At 55.0% G+C, this 23579-nt stretch overlaps 1 pseudogene; it reads right to left on the reverse strand.

Annotated features, from left to right (window-relative positions):
- Positions 1–10871: 10871 nt before the first annotated feature.
- Positions 10872–23579, reverse strand: part of LOC147119637 (uncharacterized) — a 75324-nt pseudogene continuing 62616 nt past the window's right edge.

The following is a 23579-nucleotide window of genomic DNA, read 5'->3' on the forward strand; positions in this document are numbered from 1 at the left end:
TGAGGGGGTTGGAGAGTAGGGGTGATAGAGGAGTTGGGGTGAGGGGGGTTGGAGAGTAGGGGTGAAAGAGGAGTTGGGGTGAGGGGGGTTGGAGAGTAGGGGTGAAAGAGGAGTTGGGGTGAGGGGGTTGGAGAGTAGTGGTGAAAGAGGAGTTGGGGTGAGGGGGGTTGGATAGTCGGGGTGAAAGAGGAGTTGGGGTGAGGGGGGGTTGGAGAGTAGGGGTGAAAGAGGAGTTGGGGTGAAGGGGGTTGGAGAGTAGGGGTGAAAGGAGTTGGGGTGAGGGGGGTTGGAGAGTAGGGGTGAAAGGAGTTGGGGTTAGGGGGGTTGGAGTGTAGGAGTGAAGGTAGAGTTGGGGTGAGGGGGGGTTGGAGTGTAGGAGTGAAGGTGGAGTTGGGGTGAGGGGAGTTGGAGAGTAGGGGTGAAAGAGGAGTCAGGGTGAGGGGGGTTGGAGAGTAGGGGTGAAGGAGGAGTTGGGGTGAGGGGGGTTGGAGAGTAGGGGTGAAAGAGGAGTTGGGGTAAGGGGGGGTTGGAGAGTAGGGGTGAAGGAGGAGTTGGGGTGAGGGGGGTTGGAGAGTAGGGGTGAAGGAGGAGTTGGGGTGAGGGGGGGTTGGAGAGTAGGGGTGAAGGAGGAGTTGGGGTGAGGGGGTTGGAGAGTAGGGGTGAAAGAGGAGTTGGGGTGCGGGGGTTGGAGAGTAGGGGTGAAGGAGGAGTTGGGGTGAGGGGGTTGGAGAGTAGTGGTGAAAGAGGAGTTGGGGTGAGGAGGTTGGAGAGTAGGGGTGAAAGAGGAGTTGGGGTGAGGGGGTTGGAGAGTCGTGATGAAAGAGGAGTTGGAGTGAGGGGGGTTGGAGAGTAGGGTGAAAGAGTTGGGGTGAGGGGGATTGGAGAGTAGAGGTGAAAGAGGAGTTGGGGTGAGGGGGATTGGAGAGTAGGGGTGAAAGAGGAGTTGGGGTGAGGGGGGTTGGAGAGTGGGGTGAAAGAGGAGTTGGCGTGAGGGGGGTTGGAGAGTAGGGGTGAAAGAGGAGTTGGGGTGAGGGGGTTGGAGAGTAGGGGTGAAAGAGGAGTTGGGGTGAAAGAGGAGTTGGGGTGAAGGGGTTGGAGGGTAGGGGTGAAAGAGAAGTTGGGGTGAAGGGGTTGGAGAGTAGTGGTGAAAGAGGAGTTGGGGTGGGGGGGTGAAAGAGGAGTTGCGGTGAGGGGGCTGGAGAGTAGGGGTGAAAGAGGAGTTGGGTGAGGGGTTTGGAGAGTAGGGGTGAAAGAGGAGTTGGGGTGAGGGGGTTGGAGAGTTGGGGTGAGGGGAGTTGGAGAGTTGGGGTGAAAGAGGAGTTGGGGTGAGGGGGGTTGGAGAGTAGGAGTGAAAGAGGAGTTGGGGTGAGGGGGTTGGAGAGTAGAGTTGAAAGAGGAGTTGGGGTGAGGGGGGTTGGAGAGTAGGGGTGAAGGAGGAGTTGGGTGAGGGATTTGGAGAGTAGCGGTGAAAGAGGAGTTGGGGTGAGGGGGGTTGGGGAGTAGGGGTGAAAGAGGAGTTGGGGTGAGGGGGGTTGGAGAGTAGGGGTGAAAGAGGAGTTGGGGTGAGGGGGGTTGGAGAGTAGGGGTGAAAGAGGAGTTGGGTGAGGGATTTGGAGAGTAGCGGTGAAAGAGGAGTTGGGGTGAGGGGGTTGGAGAGTAGGGGTGAAAGAGGAGTTGGGGTGAGGGGTTGGAGAGTAGGGGTGAAAGAGGAGTTGGGGTGAGGGGGTTGGCGTGTAGGAGTGAAGGTAGAGTTGGGGTGAGGGGGGGGTTGGAGTGTAGGAGTGAAGGTGGAGTTGGGGTGAGGGGAGTTGGAGAGTAGGGGTGAAGAGGAGTCAGGGTGAGGGGGGTTGGAGAGTAGGGGTGAAAGTGGAGTTGGGGTGAGGGGGTTGAAGAGTAGGGGTGAAAGAGGAGTTGGGGTGAGGGGGGTTGGCGAGTAGGGGTGAAGGAGGAGTTGGGGTGAGGGGGGTTGGAGAGTAGGGGTGAAGGAGGAGTTGGGGTGAGGGGGGTTGGAGAGTAGGGGTGAAAGAGGAGTTGGGGTGCGGGGGTTGGAGAGTAGGGGTGAAGGAGGAGTTGGGGTGAGGGGGTTGGAGAGTAGGGGTGAAAGAGGAGTTGGGGTGAGGGGGATTGGAGAGTAGGGGTGAAAGAGGAGTTGGGGTGCGGGGGTTGGAGAGTAGGGGTGAAGGAGGAGTTGGGGTGAGGGGGTTGGAGAGTAGGGGTGAAAGAGGAGTTGGGGTGAGGGAGGTTGGAGAGTAGGGGTGAAAGAGGAGTTGGGGTGAGGGGGTTGGAGAGTAGGGGTGAAAGAGGAGTTGGGGTGCGGGGGTTGGAGAGTAGGGGTGAAAGAGGGAGTTGGGGTGCGGGGGTTGGAGAGTAGGGGTGAAGGAGGAGTTGGGGTGAGGGGGTTGGAGAGTAGGGGTGAAAGAGGAGTTGGGGTGAGGGGGTTGGAGAGTAGGGGTGAAAGAGGAGTTGGGGTGAGGGAGGTTGGAGAGTAGGGGTGAAAGAGGAGTTGGGGTGAGGGGGTTGGAGAGTAGGGGTGAAAGAGGAGTTGGGGTGAGGGGGTTGGAGAGTAGGGGTGAAAGGAGTTGGGGTGAGGGGGTTGGAGAGTAGGGGTGAAAGAGGAGTTGGGGTGCGGGGGTTGGAGAGTAGGGGTGAAGGAGGAGTTGGGGTGAGGGGGTTGGAGAGTAGGGGTGAAAGAGGAGTTGGGGTGAGGGAGGTTGGAGAGTAGGGGTGAAAGAGGAGTTGGGGTGAGGGGGTTGGAGAGTAGGGGTGAAAGAGGAGTTGGGGTGCGGGGGTTGGAGAGTAGGGGTGAAAGAGGAGTTGGGGTGAGGGGGTTGGAGAGTAGGGGTGAAAGTGGAGTTGGGGTGAGGGGGGTTAGAGAGTAGGGGTGAAAGAGGAGTTGGGGTGAGGGAGGTTGGAGAGTAGGGGTGAAAGAGGAGTTGGGGTGAGGGGGTTGGAGAGTAGGGGTGAAAGAGGAGTTGGGGTGAGGGGGTTGGAGAGTAGGGGTGAAAGAGGAGTTGGGGTGCGGGGGTTGGAGAGTAGGGGTGAAGGAGGAGTTGGGGTGAGGGGGTTGGAGAGTAGGGGTGAAGGAGGAGTTGGGGGTGAGGGGGTTGGAGAGTAGTGGTGAAAGAGGAGTTGGGGTGAGGGGGTTGGAGAGTAGGGGTGAAAGATGAGTTGGGGTGAGGGAGGTTGGAGAGTAGTGGTGAAAGAGGAGTTGGGGTGCGGGGGTTGGAGAGTAGGGGTGAAGGAGGAGTTGGGGTGAGGGGGGTTGGAGAGTAGTGGTGAAAGAGGAGTTGGGGTGCGGGGGTTGGAGAGTAGGGGTGAAAGAGGAGTTGGGGTGAGGGGGTTGGAGAGTAGGGGTGAAAGAGGAGTTGGGGTGCGGGGGTTGGAGAGTAGGGGTGAAGGAGGAGTTGGGGTGAGGGGGTTGGAGAGTAGTGGTGAAAGAGGAGTTGGGGTGAGGGGGTTGGAGAGTAGGGGTGAAAGAGGAGTTGGGGTGCGGGGGTTGGAGAGTAGGGGTGAAAGAGGAGTTGGGGTGCGGGGTTGGAGGGTAGGGGTGAAGGAGGAGTTGGGGTGAGGGGGTTGGAGAGTAGGGGTGAAAGAGGAGTTGGGGTGCGGGGGTTGGAGAGTAGGGGTGAAGGAGGAGTTGGGGTGAGGGGGTTGGAGAGTAGGGGTGAAAGAGGAGTTGGGGTGAGGGGGTTGGAGAGTAGGGGTGAAAGAGGAGTTGGGGTGAGGGGGTTGGAGAGTAGGGGTGAAAGAGGAGTTGGGGTGAGGGAGGTTGGAGAGTAGGGGTGAAAGAGGAGTTGGGGTGAGGGGGTTGGAGAGTAGTGATGAAAGAGGAGTTGGGGTGAGGGGGGTTGGAGAGTAGGGGTGAAAGAGGAGTTGGGGTGAGGGGGTTGGAGAGTAGTGATGAAAGAGGAGTTTGGGTGAGGCGGTTAGAGAGTAGGGGTGAAAGAGGAGTTGGGGTGAGGGGGTTGGAGAGTAGGGGTGAAAGAGGAGTTGGGGTGAGGGGGGTTGGAGAGTAGGGGTGAAAGAGGAGTTGGGGTGAGGGGGTTGGAGAGTAGGGGTGAAGGAGGAGTTGGGGTGAGGGGGGTTGGAGAGTAGGGGTGAAAGTGGAGTTGGGGTGAGGCGGTTAGAGAGTAGGGGTGAAAGAGGAGTTGGGGTGAGGGGGTTTGGAGAGTAGTGGTGAAAGAGGAGTTGGGGTGAGGGGGTTGGAGAGTAGGGGTGAAGGAGGAGTTGGGGTGAGGGGGGGTTGGAGAGTAGGGGTGAAGGAGGAGTTGGGGTGAGGGGGGGTTGGAGAGTAGGGGTGAAAGTGGAGTTGGGGTGAGGGGGTTGGAGAGTAGGGGTGAAAGTGGAGTTGGGGTGAGGGGGTTTGGAGAGTAGGGGTGAAAGAGGAGTTGGGGGTGAGGGCGGTTTAGAGAGTTGGGGGTGAAAGAGGAGTTGGTGTGAGGGGTTGGAGAGTAGGGGTGAAAGAGGAGTTGGGGTGAGGGGGTTGGCGTGTAGGAGTGAAGGTAGAGTTGGGGTGAGGGGGGGTTGGAGTGTAGGAGTGAAGGTGGAGTTGGGGTGAGGGGAGTTGGAGAGTAGGGGTGAAAGAGGAGTCAGGGTGAGGGGGGTTGGAGAGGGGGTGAAGGAGGAGTTGGGGTGAGGGGGGTTGGAGAGTAGGGGTGAAAGAGGAGTTGGGGTGAGGGGGGTTGGAGAGTAGGGGTGAAGGAGGAGTTGGGGTGAGGGGGGTTGGAGAGTAGGGGTGAAGGAGGGGTTGGGGTGAGGGGGGTTGGAGAGTAGGGGTGAAGGAGGAGTTGGGGTGAGGGGGTTGGAGAGTAGTGGTGAAAGAGGAGTTGGGGTGAGGGGGGTTGGAGAGTAGGGGTGAAAGAGGAGTTGGGGTGAGAGGTTGGAGAGTAGGGGTGAAAGAGGAGTTGGGGTGAGGGGGGTTGGAGAGTGGTGATGAAAGAGGAGTTGGAGTGAGGGGGGTTGGAGAGTAGGGTGAAAGAGTTGGGGTGAGGGGGGATTGGAGAGTAGAGGTGAAAGAGGAGTTGGGGTGAGGGGGATTGGAGAGTAGGGGTGAAAGAGGAGTTGGGGTGAGGGGGGTTGGAGAGTGGGGTGAAAGAGGAGTTGGGGTGAGGGGGGTTGGAGAGTAGGGGTGAAAGAGGAGTTGGGGTGAGGGGGTTGGAGAGTAGGGGTGAAAGAGGAGTATGGGTGAGGGGGGTTGGAGAGTAGGGGTGAAAGAGGAGTTGGCGTGAGGGGGGTTGGAGAGTAGGGGTGAAAGAGGAGTTGGGGTGAGGGGGTTGGAGAGTAGGGGTGAAAGAGGAGTTGGGGTGAAGGGGTTGGAGAGTAGGGGTGAAAGAGAAGTTGGGGTGAAGGGGTTGGAGAGCAGTGGTGAAAGAGGAGTTGGGGTGAGGGGGCTGGAGAGTAGGGGTGAAAGAGGAGTTGCGGTGAGGGGGCTGGAGAGTAGGGGTGAAAGAGGAGTTGGGGTGAGGGGTTTGGAGAGTAGGGGTGAAAGAGGAGTTGGGGTGAGGGGGTTGGAGAGTTGGGGTGAGGGGGGTTGGAGAGTTGGGGTGAAAGAGGAGTTGGGGTGAGGGGGGTTGGAGAGTAGGAGCGAAAGAGGAGTTGGGGTGAGGGGGGTTGGAGAGTAGGGGTGAAAGAGGAGTTGGGGTGAGGGGCTTGGAGAGTTGGGGTGAAACAGGAGTTGGGGTGAGGGGAGTTGGAGTGTAGGGGTAAAGGAGGAGTTGGGGTGAGGGGGGTTGGAGAGTTGGGGTGAAACAGGAGTTGGGGTGAGGGGGTTGGAGAGTTGGGGTGAAACAGGAGTTGGGGTGAGGGGGGTTGGAGAGTAGGGGTGAAACAGGAGTTGGGGTGAGGGGGTTGGAGAGTTGGGGTGAAACAGGAGTTGGGGTGAGGGGGGTTGGAGAGTAGGGGTGAAGGAGGAGTTGGGGTGAGGGGGGTTGGAGAGCAGGGGTGAAAGAGGAGTTGGGGTGAAGGGGTTGGAGAGTAGGGGTGAAGGAGGAGTTGGGGGTGAGGGGGGTTGGAGAGTAGGGGTGAAAGTGGAGTTGGGGTGAGGCGGTTAGAGAGCAGGGGTGAAAGAGGAGTTGGGGTGAGGGGGTTTGGAGAGTAGGGGTGAAAGAGGAGTTGGGGTGAGGGGTTGGAGAGTAGGGGTGAAAGAGGAGTTGGGGTGAGGGGGTTGGAGAGTTGGGGTGAAACAGGAGTTGGGGTGAGGGGGGTTGGAGAGTAGGGGTGAAGGAGGAGTTGGGGTGAGGGGGGTTGGAGAGCAGGGGTGAAGGAGGAGTTGGGGTGAGGGGGTTGGAGAGTAGGGGTGAAAGTGGAGTTGGGGTGAGGCGGTTAGAGAGCAGGGGTGAAAGAGGAGTTGGGGTGAGGGGGTTTGGAGAGTAGGGGTGAAAGAGGAGTTGGGGTGAGGGGTTGGAGAGTAGGGGTGAAAGAGGAGTTGGGGTGAGGGGGTTGGAGAGTAGGGGTGAAAGTGGAGTTGGGGTGAGGGGGGTTGGAGAGTTGGGGTGAAAGAGGAGTTGGGGTGAGGGGGTTTGGAGAGTAGGGGTGAAAGAGGAGTTGGGGTGAGGGGTTGGAGAGTAGGGGTGAAAGAGGAGTTGGGGTGAGGGGGTTGGAGAGTAGGGGTGAAAGAGGAGTTGGGGTGAGGGGGTTGGAGAGTAGGGGTGAAAGAGGAGTTGGGGTGAGGGGGGTTGGAGAGTAGGGGTGAAAGAGGAGTTGGGGTGAGGGGGGTTGGAGAGTAGGGGTGAAAGAGGAGTTGGGTTGAGGGGGTTGGAGAGTAGGGGTGAAAGAGGAGTTGGGGTGAGGGCGGTTGGGAGAGTAGGGGTGAAAGAGGAGTTGGGGTGAGGGGGGTTGGAGAGTAGGGGTGAAAGTGGAGTTGGGGTGAGGGCGGTTGAGAGAGTAGGGGTGAAAGAGGAGTTGGGGTGAGGGGGTTGGAGAGTAGGGGTGAAAGAGGAGTTGGGGTGAGGGGTTTGGAGAGTAGGGGTGAAAGAGGAGTTGGGTTGAGGGGGTTGGACAGTAGGGGTGAAAGAGGAGTTGGGGTGAGGGGGGTTGGAGAGTAGGGGTGAAAGAGGAGTTGGGTTGAGGGGGTTGGAGAGTAGGGGTGAAAGAGGAGTTGGGGTGAGGGCGGTTGGGAGAGTAGGGGTGAAAGAGGAGTTGGGGTGAGGGGGTTGGAGAGTCGGGGTGAAAGTGGAGTTGGGGTGAGGGCGGTTGGGAGAGTAGGGGTGAAAGAGGAGTTGGGGTGAGGGGGGTTGGAGAGTAGGGGTGAAAGAGGTGTTGGGGTGTGGGGGGGTTGGAGAGTAGGGGTGAAAGAGGAGTTGGGGTGAGGGGGGTTGGAGAGTAGGGGTGAAAGAGGAGTTGGGTTGAGGGGGTTGGAGAGTAGGGGTGAAAGAGGAGTTGGGGTGAGGGCGGTTGGGAGAGTAGGGGTGAAAGAGGAGTTGGGGTGAGGGGGTTGGAGAGTAGGGGTGAAAGTGGAGTTGGGGTGAGGGGGTTGGAGAGTAGGGGTGAAAGAGGAGTTGGGGTGAGGGGGGTTGGAGTGTAGGGGTGAAAGAGGAGTTGGGGTGTGGGGGGTTGGAGAGTAGGGGTGAAAGAGGAGTTGGGGTGAGGGGGGTTGGAGAGTAGGGGTGAAAGAGGAGTTGGGTTGAGGGGGTTGGAGAGTAGGGGTGAAAGAGGAGTTGGGGTGAGGGCGGTTGGGAGAGTAGGGGTGAAAGAGGAGTTGGGGTGAGGGGGTTGGAGAGTAGGGGTGAAAGTGGAGTTGGGGTGAGGGCGGTTGGGAGAGTAGGGGTGAAAGAGGAGTTGGGGTGAGGGGGTTGGAGAGTAGGGGTGAAAGTGGAGTTGGGGTGAGGGGGTTGGAGAGTAGGGGTGAAAGAGGAGTTGGGGTGAGGGGGTTGGAGAGTAGGGGTGAAAGAGGAGTTGGGTTGAGGGGGTTGGAGAGTAGGGGTGAAGGAGGAGTTGGGTTGAGGGGGTTGGAGAGCAGGGGTGAAAGTGGAGTTGGGGTGAGGGCGGTTTGGATAGTAGGAGTGAAAGAGGAGTTGGGTTGAGGGGTTTGGAGAGTAGGGGTGAAAGAGGAGTTGGGGTGAGGGCGGTTGGGAGAGTAGGGGTGAAAGAGGAGTTGGGGTGTGGGGGGTTGGAGAGTAGGGGTGAAAGAGGAGTTGGGGTGAGGGGGGTTGGAGAGTAGGGGTGAAAGAGGAGTTGGGGTGAGGGCGGTTGGGAGAGTAGGGGTGAAAGAGGAGTTGGGGTGAGGGGGTTGGAGAGTAGGGGTGAAAGTGGAGTTGGGGTGAGGGCGGTTGGGAGAGTAGGGGTGAAAGAGGAGTTGGGGTGAGGGGTTTGGAGAGTAGGGGTGAAAGTGGAGTTGGGGTGAGCGGGTTGGAGAGTAGGGGTGAAAGAGGAGTTGGGGTGAGGGGGTTGGAGAGTAGGGGTGAAAGAGGAGTTGGGTTGAGGGGGTTGGAGAGTAGGGGTGAAAGTGGAGTTGGGGTGAGGGCGGTTTGGATAGTAGGAGTGAAAGAGGAGTTGGGTTGAGGGGGTTGGAGAGTAGGGGTGAAAGAGGAGTTGGGGTGAGGGCGGTTGGGAGAGTAGGGGTGAAAGAGGAGTTGGGGTGTGGGGGGTTGGAGAGTAGGGATGAAAGTGGAGTTGGGGTGAGGGGGGTTGGAGAGTAGGGGTGAAAGAGGAGTTGGGGTGAGGGGGGTTGGAGAGTAGGGGTGAAAGAGGAGTTGGGGTGAGGGCGGTTGGGAGAGTAGGGGTGAAAGAGGAGATGGGGTGAGGGGGGTTGGAGAGTAGGGGTGAAAGAGGAGTTGGGGTGAGGGGGGTTGGAGAGTAGGGGTGAAAGAGGAGTTGGGGTGAGGGCGGTTGGGAGAGTAGGGGTGAAAGAGGAGATGGGGTGAGGGGGGTTGGAGAGTAGGGATGAAAGTGGAGTTGGGGTGAGGGGGGTTGGAGAGGGGGTGAAAGAGGAGTTGGGGTGAGGGGTTGGAGAGTAGGGGTGAAAGAGGAGTTGGGGTGAGGGGGGTTGGAGAGTAGGGGTGAAAGAGGAGTTGGGGTGAGGGGGTTGGAGAGTAGGGGTGAAAGTGGAGTTGGGGTGAGGGCGGTTTGGAGAGTAGGGGTGAAAGAGGAGTTGGGGTGTGGGGGGTTGAAGAGTAGGGGTGAAAGAGGAGTTGGGTTGAGGGGGTTGGAGAGTAGGGGTGAAAGAGGAGTTGGGGTGAGGGCGGTTTGGATAGTAGGAGTGAAAGAGGAGTTGGGTTGAGGGGGTTGGAGAGTAGGGGTGAAAGAGGAGTTGGGGTGTGGGGGGTTTGGAGAGTAGGGGTGAAAGAGGAGTTGGGTTGAGGGGGTTGGAGAGTAGGGGTGAAAGAGGAGTTGGGGTGTGGGTGGTTTGGAGAGTAGGGGTGCCAGGGATCGGGAGCAGCAGCAGCTGTAAATAAAATCTAACTGTAAATAATCACTGATATAGTTTATCTTCATTTATAACTATTTTAATTAATAACTTTTGCTGAATGTGGCCCACAACTAGTGCCAGAATTTCGGATCAGACCCACCATAGAAAATGAGTTTGACACCCCTGAGGTCGATAATGTCAACCGGAATCCCCTCATGCACCAACCTAGCAACTAAATCCCCAGGGCCTGATAATCTACATCCTGGGGTACTTAAGGAAGTGGCCCTAGAAATAGCAGATGCATTGCTGATCATCTTCCAAAATTCGATAGACTCTGGAACAGTACCCATGGATTGGCGGGTAGCTAATGTTACCCCACTGTTCAAAAAAGGTGGTAGAGAGAAAACGGTGAATTACAGACCGGTAAGCCTGACATTGGTAGTGGGGAAAATGCTAGAGTCCATTATAAAAGATGTAATAGCAGAGCACTTGGAAAACAGTGACAGGATCGGACAAAGTCAACATGGATTTACAAAAGGTAAATCGTGCTTGACTAATCTACTGGAATTTTTTGAGGATGTAACTGGTAAAATAGATAAGGGAGAACCAGTGGATGTGGTGTATTTGGATTTTCAAAAGGCTTTCGATAAGGTCCTGCATAAGAGATTAGTGTGTAAAATTAAGGCACATGGGATTGGGGGCAAGGTACTGACTTGGATGGAGAACTGGTTGGCAGACAGAAAGCAAAGAGTTGGAATAAACCTGTGGAATTCTCTGCCAAAAAAGGCAGCAGAGGCCAATTCATTAAATATATTCAAGAAGGAGTTGGATATATTTCTTAAGGCTAAAGGTATCTAGGGATATGGAGAGAAGGCAGGGACAGGGTACTGAGTTTGGATGATCAGCCATGATCTTATTGAATGGTGGAGCAGGCTCGAGGGGCCAAATGGCCTACTCCTGCTCCTATCTTCTATGTTTCTTCAGAAAACTCCAGCTAGTTTGTATACGTGTTTTCCGGAAGCCGTGTTGATTATCTCTAACGGCCCCTTCTCTTTCCCCGGTGATCATAAACAGCATCTCTCAGGATTGCTTCAAGCACCTTCTCTGTGATCGAGCTTACACTGATGGGCCTGCAGTTCCCCGGCTCTGATCTGTCCCCAATTTGGAAAATGGAAGCGAGGTGAGCTACCTTCCAATCTCAGGGAACAATCCCTGACTCTATGGAGCTGTTGATGGTACGGGCAAGGGGCTCACAGAGCACCGTCCCATCTCTTTAAACACCCGTGGGTTGATATCATCTGGACCTTACACGCCTCGAGATTAACCCACACAGAGACTTTGCTGTCAGTGCAGAGAGACGAGAAAGACCAAAGTGCCGTTTGCCCCTCTCAGTGTGGCCCTGAAGGACTGTGTCACGGCTGAAGTTCTGTTCCCGCCGTACGATCCTCCCCCAGATTGTCCTTTCTGAGCTCCAGCCAGGTGATGCTAAACACTCAGGTGGGAAAGACAAAAATCTACAACAATGTGTTGAAAGCAAAGCTGATTTATTTGACATCCATCCAGTCTATTAAACTCCAGCCCAGTTAAATGGGTTACTAACTTCAGCAGAAACAAACCCCAACTGTCAGAATGAACAGGGTTCAGTCCTGGATGTGATTAACTGCAGCAATAACAGCGAATCCAACGCTGCAGTCACTTGTGAACTCGCTGGTGTCTCAGCAGGTTGGATGACCGAATGAATCCCTTCCCACACTCAGAGCAGGTGAATGGTCTCTCCCCAGTGTGAATTCGCTGGTGTCTCAGCAGGTTGAATGACTGAGTGAATCCCTTCCCACACACGGAGCAGGTGAACGGCCTCTCCCCAGTGTGAACTTGCTGGTGTTTCAGAAGGTCGGATGACCGAGTGAATCCCTTCCCACACTCAGAGCAGGTGAAAAGTCTCTCTCCAGTGTGGATTCGCTGGTGTCTCAGCAGATCATTTTTGCTTATTAATCTCTTCTCACAGTAAGAACATTTAAAAGGTCTCTTATCAGTGTGAACGTGTTGGTGTGTCAGCAGGTTGGATGACTGAGTGAATCCCTTCCCACACACGGAACAGGTGAATGGCCTCTCCCCAGTGTGAACTCGCTGGTGGACAGTGCGTTCAGATGATCGCCTGAACCCAGTCCCACAGTGAGAGCACCTGAACGGCCTCTCGTCAGTGTGAAGATGTTGATGGCATGTCAGTTCCCCGGAACTTTTAAAGCACTTCTCACAGTCCGGGCATTTAAAAGGTCTCTCGTCACTGTGAACTCGCTGGTGTTTCAGCAGGTGGGATGAACGAGTGAATCCCTTTCCACACTCAGAGCATATGAACGGCCTCTCCCCAGTGTGAACTCGCTGGTGTTTCACAAGGTCGGATGACTGAGTGAATCCCTTTCCACACTCAGAGCATGTGAACAGCCTCTCCCCAGTGTGAACTTGCTGGTGTATCAGTAGGCGGGATGACTGAGTAAATGCCTTCCCACACTCAGAGCAGGTGAACGGCCTCTCCCCGGTGTGAACTCGCTGGTGTATCAGTCGGTGGGATGACTGAGTGAAACCCTTCCCACACTCAGAGCAGATGAACGGCCTCTCCCCGGTGTGAACTCGCTTGTGTCTCGACAGGCCAGAGGATCGGCTGAAGCCACATCCACACACAGAACACGTGTACGGTTTCTCCCCACTGTGAACGGTACTTTTTGCTTCCATGTTCAAAGGCGGATGATATTCAGGTCCCGGTTAATTGAGTGACTCGGTCAGATCTTGATGTGCTGTTTGGTTTGAGCTTCCCGTCTGCAAATCCTTCCCTTCTAATACCCTGTAAAATGAATTTCAAACAAGAAAAATGGAGCGTGAGAGAGAACCCAGAAACAAACAGGTTGTGAAATTGAGCTTAATGAATCTGGTCATTTGTGGGGACTGCACTAGAAAAATGTGACTATGAAAGCTGTCAGATTGTTGTAAAAAGCAAACTATTCACTAATGTCCTTCAGGGACGGGAACCCACCAACCGGTCTCGGTCTACACAAGACTCTGGCCTTTACGAGCGGAGAGAGAACTGGGCGGGGGTGAAGGTGAAGGATTTTATACATCTGCAACTGGACAAGAACTTTGACAGAATCTCCCAAACCCGCGACCTCCGCCACCTAGAAGGACCAGGGCAGCAGGTGCATGGGAACACCATCACCTCCAAGTTCCCCACCAAGTCACACACCATCCTGACTTGGACATATTCGTTCCTACATCGTCGCTGGGTGAAAATCCTGGAATGCCCTCCCTAACAGCATTGTGGGAGTACCATCACCACACGGACTGCAGCGGTTCATAAGAAGGCCCAGCATCACCTTCTCAACAGGAAACTGGGGATTGGCAACATTTGATGGTCTTGCCAGCGACACCCACACCCCACGAATGAATAAAAACAAATCTGTAGATGTAAAATAGATTAAAAGCCTCTACAGAAATACTTGTTCCTAAAACAATACTCTTTTACTTGTAGGGACAGTGTCTGTTTAACAACCTAATCTCCCCCAGAATCCACCTCCCTTGACAGTTCCACATTGGAAATTGTTGGGTCCTCCTGAGCTCAGAAGTACTGGGGGTTAAACCCAGCAGCTTCTCCTCCATCTCCACTCCAGCTCAAACTGAAGCAACAAAAAGACCTACACAGGCGGCCAGGGAGCGACTTCCGCATCCAGCGCCCGCCCTGATACAAGCCGGCTCTGGATTGGCGGCTCTGCTGTGTCGATCCAGTTGTGTTTCTCCTGTCTGGGGGAGGCGCTGCACCCTGGGTTTCCTGGTGCCGGGGCCCTGGCCGCACGTCCGCCGGGCCCGGCCGCTCTGATTCGGGGCCTGAGACGCGCACTCGGTGTTGCTGAGGCCGCGCTCGCCCCCGCTCAGTGTCCTGGAGCCGCACCGCGCATGCTCCGCGCAGGAAGGCGGTCTCCGGGGACCAGCCCTTCCCGCGCCTGCGCGCTGCGCCCCTGCTGATGGAGATAGGCCGTATTCAGCAGCGCTGGGCACGCTGGGTAAGGGCACCCGCCATGTTCGGCATTGTCTTTCCCTGGCGTTCCGGTTCTGAGTTTCAGACACTTCAGTGCCAAGTGGACCAGGTGTTTAAAGCTCATTCATTTCCCGCATTCCATGTCGCTGTTAGTTAAAGGTACAGAGATTTCCCTTATTGTGCATCTGTTTGTGATATTTAGAGAAAGAAAGACTTGCATTTATATAGCGCCTTTCATGACCAGCGGCCCACCCAAAGCGCTTTAGAGTCAATGAAGTACTTTTTGAAGTACTAGTGGAGCCGTCTTTTGTCTCCACTAGTCCTATCACCATCTTGTCTCGTTTTGAATACCTCTTAATATCTCTTCATTTCTCTTTTGTTCTCTCCCAGCCTGGCCTTTCAATCTATTTCATTTCCGGTGCTTTTCCAGTCTTGACAAAGGGTTTGACCCGAAACGTTGACTCTATTTTCTCTCCACGGATGTTGCCTGGCCTGCTGAGTTTTTCCAGCATTTTCTGTTGTTATTTTGGATTTCCAGCATCTGCAGCATTTTGCTAAAGTACTTTTTGACGTATAGTCACTGTTGTAATGTAGGAAACGTAGCAGCCAATTTGTGCACAGCAAGCTCCCACAAACAGCAATGTGATAATATCCAGATAATCTGTTTCTGTGATGTTGATTGGGGGATAAATATTGGCCAGGACACTGAGGATAACTCCCCTGCTCTTCTTCGAAATATTGCTATCGGATCTTTTACGTCCACCCTTGGTTTAACATCTCATCCGAAAGGCAGCACCTCTGACAGTGCAGCACTCCCTCAGTACTGCACTGGAGCGTCAGCCTAGATTTTTGAACTCAAGTCTCTGGAGTGGGAACTTGACCCCACAAGCCCTTCCTGATTCAGAGGTGAGGGTGCTACCAACTGAGCCCATGGCCTGACACAAAGACAATGGCTCACCTCTCTGCACCTATAGTAGTTAAAGTAACATCCTTCCTGTTAGTAGTGAGTCACATTCTGTACTGAGGGAGACTGCTGTCTATTTTGGTGGCTTCAGCCTTTAAAATTCTCATCTTCCAACCTTACAATCCAAGAGACCCCTGCACTCCTCCAACTCTGGCCTCTTGTGCAACCCCCACTTCCTTTGCTCCACCATTGGTGACCATTCCTACAGTTGCCGAGGCCCTGAGACCTTTGACCGAGCTTTTAGGCACCAGTTCGAATGTCTCCTTCTCTGGCTCGGTGTCAATCTTTGTCTGATTCCGCTCTTGTGAAGCACCTTGGAACATTTTACTGCATTAAAGGCGCTATGTAAATGCAAGTTGTTGATGCTGTGCTATCATTGGCCTCAACTTTGCCAGACAGAATCAGCCAGGGATGGCGGCTGTGATGCTCCCCAAGGTCGAAATGCTGGCAGCTCACTGTATGGGCTCACAGCTCAGAATTACCACTTGGTGAGGTACTGGAGGGCAGACAGTGACTGGGGCCGAACCCCACCATCACACAACACCTTCAGTATAGGCTCACAGCTCAGAATTACCACTTGGTGAGGTACTGGGGGGCAGACAGTGACTGGGGCCGAACCCCACCATCACACAGCACCTTCAGTATAGGCTCACAGCTCAGAATTACCACTCAGTGAGGTACTGGAGGGCAGACAGTGACTGGGGCCGAACCCCACCATCACACAGCACCTTCAGTATAGGCTCACAGCTCAGAATTACCACTTGGTGAGGTACTGGAGGGCAGACAGTGACTGGGGCCGAACCCCACCATCACACAGCACCTTCAGTATAGGCTCACAGCTCAGAATTACCACTTGGTGAGGTACTGGAGGGCAGACAGTGACTGGGGTCGAACCCCACCATCACACAGCACCTTCAGTATAGGCTCACAGCTCAGAATTACCACTTGGTGAGGTACTGGAGGGCAGACAGTGACTGGGGCCGAACCCCACCATCACACAGCACCTTCAGTATAGGCTCACAGCTCAGAATTACCACTTGGCAAAGTACTGGAGGGCAGACAGTGACTGGGGCCGAACCCCACCATCACACAGCACCTTCAGTATAGGCTCACAGCTCAGAATTACCACTTGGTGAGGTACTGGAAGGCAGACAGTGACTGGGGCCGAACCCCACCATCACACAGCACCTTCAGTATAGGCTCACAGCTCAGAATTACCACTTGGTGAGGTACTGGAGGGCAGACAGTGACTGGGGCCGAACCCCACCATCACACAGCACCTTCAGTATAGGCTCACAGCTCAGAATTACCACTTGGTGAGGTACTGGAGGGCAGACAGTGACTGGGGCCGAACCCCACCATCACACAGCACCTTCAGTATAGGCTCACAGCTCAGAATTACCACTTGGTGAGGTACTGGAGGGCAGACAGTGACTGGGGCCAAACCCCACCATCACACAGCACCTTCAGTATAGGCTCACAGCTCAGAATTACCACTTGGTGAGGTACTGGAGGGCAGACAGTGACTGGGGCCGAACCCCACCATCACACAGCACCTTCAGTATAGGCTCACAGCTCAGAATTACCACTTGGTGAGGTACTGGAGGGCAGACAGTGACTGGGGCTGAACCCCACCATCACACAGCACCTTCAGTATAGGCTCACAGCTCAGAATTACCACTTGGCAAAGTACTGGAGGGCAGACAGTGACTGGGGCCGAACCCCACCATCACACAGCACCTTCAGTATAGGCTCACAGCTCAGAATTACCACTTGGTGAGGTACTGGAGGGCAGACAGTGACTGGGGCCGAACCCCACCATCACACAGCACCTTCAGTATAGGCTCACAGCTCAGAATTACCACTTGGTGAGGTACTGGGGGGCAGACAGTGACTGGGGCCGAACCCCACCATCACACAGCACCTTCAGTATAGGCTCACAGCTCAGAATTACCACTCGGTGAGGTACTGGAGGGTAGACAGTGACTGGGGCCGAACCCCACCATCACACAGCACCTTCAGTATAGGCTCACAGCTCAGAATTACCACTTGGTGAGGTACTGGAGGGCAGACAGTGACTGGGGCCGAACCCCACCATCACACAGCACCTTCAGTATAGGCTCACAGCTCAGAATTACCACTTGGTGAGGTACTGGAGGGCAGACAGTGACTGGGGCCAAACCCCACCATCACACAGCACCTTCAGTATAGGCTCACAGCTCAGAATTACCACTTGGTGAGGTACTGGAGGGCAGACAGTGACTGGGGCCGAACCCCACCATCACACAGCACCTTCAGTACAGGCTCACAGTTCAGAATTACCACTTGGTGAGGTACTGGAGGGCAGACAGTGACTGGGGCCGAACCCCACCATCACACAGCACCTTCAGTATAGGCTCACAGGCTCAGAATTACCACTTGGTGAGGTACTGGAGGGCAGACAGTGACTGGGGCCGAACCCCACCATCACACAGCACCTTCAGTGTAGGCTCACAGCTCAGAATTACCACTTGGTGAGGTACTGGAGGGCAGACAGTGACTGGGGCCAAACCCCACCATCACACAGCACCTTCAGTATAGGCTCACAGCTCAGAATTACCACTTGGTGAGGTACTGGAGGGCAGACAGTGACTGGGGCCAAACCCCACCATCACACAGCACCTTCAGTATAGGCTCACAGCTCAGAATTACCACTTGGTGAGGTACTGGAGGGCAGACAGTGACTGGGGCCGAACCCCACCATCACACAGCACCTTCAGTATAGGCTCACAGCTCAGAATTACCACTTGGCAAAGTACTGGAGGGCAGACAGTGACTGGGGCCAAACCCCACCATCACACAGCACCTTCAGTATAGGCTCACAGCTCAGAATTACCACTTGGTGAGGTACTGGGGGGCAGACAGTGACTGGGGCCGAACCCCACCATCACACAGCACCTTCAGTATAGGCTCACAGCTCAGAATTACCACTTGGTGAGGTACTGGAGGGCAGACAGTGACTGGGGCCGAACCCCACCATCACACAGCACCTTCAGTATAGGCTCACAGCTCAGAATTACCACTTGGTGAGGTACTGGAGGGCAGACAGTGACTGGGGCCGAACCCCACCATCACACAGCACCTTCAGTATAGGCTCACAGCTCAGAATTACCACTTGGTGAGGTACTGGAGGGCAGACAGTGACTGGGGCCGAACCCCACCATCACACAACACCTTCAGTATAGGCTCACAGCTCAGAATTACCACTTGGTGAGGTACTGGAGGGCAGACAGTGACTGGGGCCGAACCCCACCATCACACAACACCTTCAGTATAGGCTCACAGCTCAGAATTACCACTTGGTGAGGTACTGGAAGGCAGACAGTGACTGGGGCCAAACCCCACCATCACACAACACCTTCAGTATAGGCTCACAGCTCAGAATTACCACTTGGTGAGGTACTAGAGGGCAGACAGTGACTGGGGCCGAACCCCACCATCACACAACACCTTCAGTATAGGCTCACAGCTCAGAATTACCACTTGGTGAGGTACTGGAGGGCAGACAGTGACTGGGGCCGAACCCCACCATCACACAGCACCTTCAGTATAGGCTCACAGCTCAGAATTACCACTTGGTGAGGTACTGGAGGGCAGACAGTGACTGGGGCCGAACCCCACCATCACACAGCACCTTCAGTATAGGCTCACAGCTCAGAATTACCACTTGCTGAGGTACTGGAGGGCAGACAGTGACTGGGGCCGAACCCCACCATCACACAGCACCTTCAGTATAGACTCACAGCTCAGAATTACCACTCGGTGAGGTACTGGGGGGCAGACAGTGACTGGGGCCGAACCCCACCATCACACAACACCTTCAGTATAGGCTCACAGCTCAGAATTACCACTTGGTGAGGTACTGGAGGGCAGACAGTGACTGGGGCCGAACCCCACCATCACACAGCACCTTCAGTATAGGCTCACAGCTCAGAATTACCACTTGGTGAGGTACTGGAGGGCAGACAGTGACTGGGGCCGAACCCCACCATCACACAGCACCTTCAGTATAGGCTCACAGCTCAGAATTACCACTTGGTGAGGTACTGGGGGGCAGACAGTGACTGGGGCCGAACCCCACCATCACATAGCACCTTCAGTATAGGCTCACAGCTCAGAATTACCACTTGGTGAGGTACTGGAGGGCAGACAGTGACTGGGGCCGAACCCCACCATCACACAGCACCTTCAGTATAGGCTCACAGCTCAGAATTACCACTCGGTGAGGTACTAGAGGGCAGACAGTGACTGGGGCCGAACCCCACCATCACATAGCACCTTCAGTATAGGCTCACAGCTCAGAATTACCACTCAGTGAGGTACTGGAGGGCAGACAGTGACTGGGGCCGAACCCCACCATCACACAGCACCTTCAGTATAGGCTCACAGCTCAGAATTACCACTCGGTGAGGTACTGGAGGGCAGACAGTGACTGGGGCCGAACCCCACCATCACACAGCACCTTCAGTATAGGCTCACAGCTCAGAATTACCACTTGGTGAGGTGCTGGAGGGCAGACAGTGACTGGGGCCGAACCCCACCATCACATAGCACCTTCAGTATAGGCTCACAGCTCAGAATTACCACTTGGTGAGGTGCTGGAGGGCAGACAGTGACTGGGGCCGAACCCCACCATCACATAGCACCTTCAGTATAGGCTCACAGCTCAGAATTACCACTCAGTGAGGTACTGGAGGGCAGACAGTGACTGGGGCCGAACCCCACCATCACACAGCACCTTCAGTATAGGCTCACAGCTCAGAATTACCACTTGGTGAGGTGCTGGAGGGCAGACAGTGACTGGGGCCGAACCCCACCATCACACAGCACCTTCAGTATAGGCTCACAGCTCAGAATTACCACTTGGCGAGGTACTGGAAGGCAGACAGTGACTGGGGCCGAACCCCACCATCACACAGCACCTTCAGTATAGGCTCACAGCTCAGAATTACCACTTGGTGAGGTACTGGAAGGCAGACAGTGACTGGGGCCGAACCCCACCATCACACAGCACCTTCAGTATAGGCTCACAGCCCAGAATTACCACTTGGTGAGGTACTGGAGGGCAGACAGTGACTGGGGCCGAACCCCACCATCACACAGCACCTTCAGTATAGGCTCACAGCTCAGAATTACCACTTGGTGAGGTGCTGGAGGGCAGACAGTGACTGGGGCCGAACCCCACCATCACATAGCACCTTCAGTATAGGCTCACAGCTCAGAATTACCACTCAGTGAGGTACTGGAGGGCAGACAGTGACTGGGGCCGAACCCCACCATCACACAGCACCTTCAGTATAGGCTCACAGCTCAGAATTACCACTTGGTGAGGTGCTGGAGGGCAGACAGTGACTGGGGCCGAACCCCACCATCACATAGCACCTTCAGTATAGGCTCACAGCTCAGAATTACCACTTGGTGAGGTACTGGGGGGCAGACAGTGACTGGGGCCAAACCCCACCATCACACAGCACCTTCAGTATAGGCTCACAGCTCAGAATTACCACTTGGTGAGGTGCTGGAGGGCAGACAGTGACTGGGGCCGAACCCCACCATCACACAGCACCTTCAGTATAGGCTCACAGCGCAGAATTACCACTTGGTGAGGTACTGGAAGGCAGACAGTGACTGGGGCCGAACCCCACCATCACACAGCACCTTCAGTATAGGCTCACAGCTCAGAATTACCACTTGGTGAGGTACTGGAAGGCAGACAGTGACTGGGGCCGAACCCCACCATCACACAGCACCTTCAGTATAGGCTCACAGCCCAGAATTACCACTTGGTGAGGTACTGGAGGGCAGACAGTGACTGGGGCCGAACCCCACCATCACACAGCACCTTCAGTATAGGCTCACAGCTCAGAATTACCACTTGGCGAGGTACTGGAGGGCAGACAGTGACTGGGGCCGAACCCCACCATCACACAGCACCTTCAGTATAGGCTCACAGCTCAGAATTACCACTTGGTGAGGAACTGGAGGGCAGACAGTGACTGGGGCCGAACCCCACCATCACACAGCACCTTCAGTATAGACTCACAGCTCAGAATTACCACTCGGTGAGGTACTGGGGGGCAGACAGTGACTGGGGCCGAACCCCACCATCACACAGCACCTTCAGTGTAGACTCACAGCTCAGAATTACCACTCAGTGAGGAACTGGAGGGCAGACAGTGACTGGGGCCAAACCCCACCATCACACAGCACCTTCAGTATAGGCTCACAGCTCAGAATTACCACTTGGTGAGGTACTGGAGGGTAGACAGTGACTGGGGCCGAACCCCACCATCACACAGCACCTTCAGTATAGGCTCACAGCTCAGAATTACCACTTGGTGAGGTACTGGAGGGCAGACAGTGACTGGGGCCAAACCCCACCATCACACAGCACCTTCAGTATAGGCTCACAGCTCAGAATTACCACTCAGTGAGGAACTGGAGGGCAGACAGTGACTGGGGCCAAACCCCACCATCACACAGCACCTTCAGGATAGGCTCACAGCTCAGAATTACCACTTGGTGAGGTACTGGATGGTAGACAGTGACTGGGGCCGAACCCCACCATCACACAGCACCTTCAGTATAGGCTCGCAGCTCAGAATTACCACTTGGTGAGGTACTGGAGGGCAGGCAGTGACTGGGGCCGAACCCCACCATCACACAGCACCTTCAGTATAGGCTCACAGTTCAGAATTACCACTTGGTGAGGTACTGGAGGGCAGACAGTGACTGGGGCCGAACCCCACCATCACACAGCACCTTCAGGAGAGAAAGGGAGAAAATTCAGAGCCTGCAATGAATCTGGATTTCAAACAGCGAGTGTGTGGGACGGGGGAGAGTGTGTGTGACGGGGGAGAGTGTGTGTGACGGGGGAGAGTGTGTGGGATGGGGTAGAGTGTGTGGGACGGGGGAGAGTGTGTGGGACGGGGGAGAGTGTGTGGGATGGGGTTGGTGTGTGGGACGGGGGAGAGTGTGTGGGATGGGGGAGAGTGTGGGGGACGGGGGATTTACCACTTATGAGGGGCAAGAGAGGAAAGAATGTTCCCAAGAAACTAGAACTGTTTGTTGAGAATTTCTATCCTGTAGTGCCAGAGCTGACATTTGTAAATTATGAGGACAGGCTGCACAGACTGGGCTGGTATCCCCTTGAATATAGAAGATTACGGGGTGATCTAATTGAGGTGTTTAAGATGATTAAAGGAGGTGATAGGGTAGATAGAGAGAAACTATTTCCTCTGGTCAGTGAGTCCACAACAAGTGGACACAACCTTGAATTTAGACCCAGGCCATTCAGGAGTGATGTCAGCAGCACAACTTCACACCAATGCTGAGAGGCTGTGTCCCCTGGCTGGAGAGTCTAGAACCAGGAGTCACAGTCTCAGGATAAGGAGTCGGCCATTTAGGACTGAGATGAGGCATGTGAATCTTTGGAATTCTCTACCCAGAGGGCTGTGGGTGATCAGTCATTGAGAATAATCAAGACTGAGGTCGAATTTTGGACACTAAAGGAATCGAGGGATATGGGGATAGGGCGGGAAAGAGCAGGCTCGAGGGGCCCTATAGCCAACTCCTGCTCCTATTTCTTATATATTCATAAAGGGTAGTGGAAATCTGGAATTCTCGCCCCAAAAGCTGCTGAGGTTGGGAACCAATTGAAAATTTCAAAACTATGTGCTAGATTTTTGTTAGGCGAGGATAGTAAGGGTTACAGAATGAAGGTGGGAAGATGGAGTTAAGATACAGATCAGCCATGATCACATTGAATGGCGGAACAGGCTCGAGGGGCTGAATGACCAACTCCTGTTCCTATTTACAGTGACGACTTTTGTAGACAGCTTTTACCGTGAATTAGACAGGGAGGATACACAGACGGGATTAAACCTGGGCCCCTCCTGTTACTTTGACTCAGTCGCACTGGGCGGTGCCTTTACCCACTGAGCCATTGGGAGGAGGGTCCAGTGACCCGGCTGGAAAATGCACGCGTGAGGCCTCAGGTGAGGACAGTGGAACAGCCTGTCGACACTCACTGTTGAGGTTCACACATGTAGATTGGGCACATGGGTCACATATTGGAGGGGAACCAGTGAGTGTAGAACTGAACCCAACCAGAGTCAGCACCTTCAGGGGAGGAGCGGGGAACCAGTGAGTGTAGAACTGAACCCAGATAGAGTCAGCACCTTCAGGGGAGGAGAGGGAAGGGAACCAGTGAGTGCAGAACTGAACCCAGCCAGAGTCAGCACCTTCAGGGGAGGGGAACCAGTGAGTGTAGAACTGAACCCAGCCAGAGTCAGCATCTTCAGGGGAGGAGAGGGAGGAGAACCAATGAGTGTAGAACTGAACCCAGCCAGAGTCAGCATCTTCAGGGGAGGAGAGAGAGGGGAACCAATGAGTGTAGAACTGAACCCAGCCAGAGTCAGCATCTTCAGGGGAGGAGAGTTAGGAGAACCAGTGAGTGTAGAACTGAACCCAGCCAGAATCAGCACCTTCAGGGGAGGAGAGGGAGGGGAACCAGTGAGTGTAGAACTGAACCCAGCCAGAGTCAGCACCTTCAGGGCAGGAGAAGGAGGGGAACCAGTGAGTGTAGAACTGAACCCAGCTGGAGTCAGCACCTTCAGGAGAGGAGAGGGTGGGGAACCAGTGAGTGCAGAACTGAACCCAGCCAGAGTCAGAACCATCAGGGGAGGAGGGGGAGGAGAACCAGTGAGTGTAGAACTGAACCCAGCCAGAGTCAGCGCCTTCAGGGGAGGAGAGGGAGGGGAACCAGTGAGTGTAGAACTGAACCCAGCCAGAATCAGCCCCTTCAGTGGAGGGGAACCAGTGACTGTAGAACTGTACCCAGCCAGAGTCAGCACCTTCAGGGGAGGAGAGGGAGGAGAACCAGTGAGTGTAGAACTGAACCCAGCCAGAGTCAGCACCTTCAGGGGAGGAGAGGGAGGGGAACCAGTGAGTGTAAATGGAAAGGTCGCAACAAACTTCCCTTAACTCCAACCCTCTGATTTCTGTTTTGTAGCCATCTTTCCACCCATTCTGCTGCCTGGCCCTTCACTCCACACGGCCTGACCTGGGTCATCTTCTAGATCTTACATACTGTTATGGATAGCAAGCTGGTTACAAACAGAAAACAGAGAGTAGGGGTTGGGAGTAGCTACTCAGACTGGCAAAAGGTGGGAAGTGGTGTTCCACAGAGATTGGTGCTGGGATCA

This window comes from Somniosus microcephalus, chromosome 4 (genome assembly GCF_052327205.1).
Source record: "Somniosus microcephalus isolate GS21.2 chromosome 4, FLI_Smic_1.0, whole genome shotgun sequence".
Taxonomy (NCBI): Eukaryota; Metazoa; Chordata; class Chondrichthyes; order Squaliformes; family Somniosidae; genus Somniosus; species Somniosus microcephalus.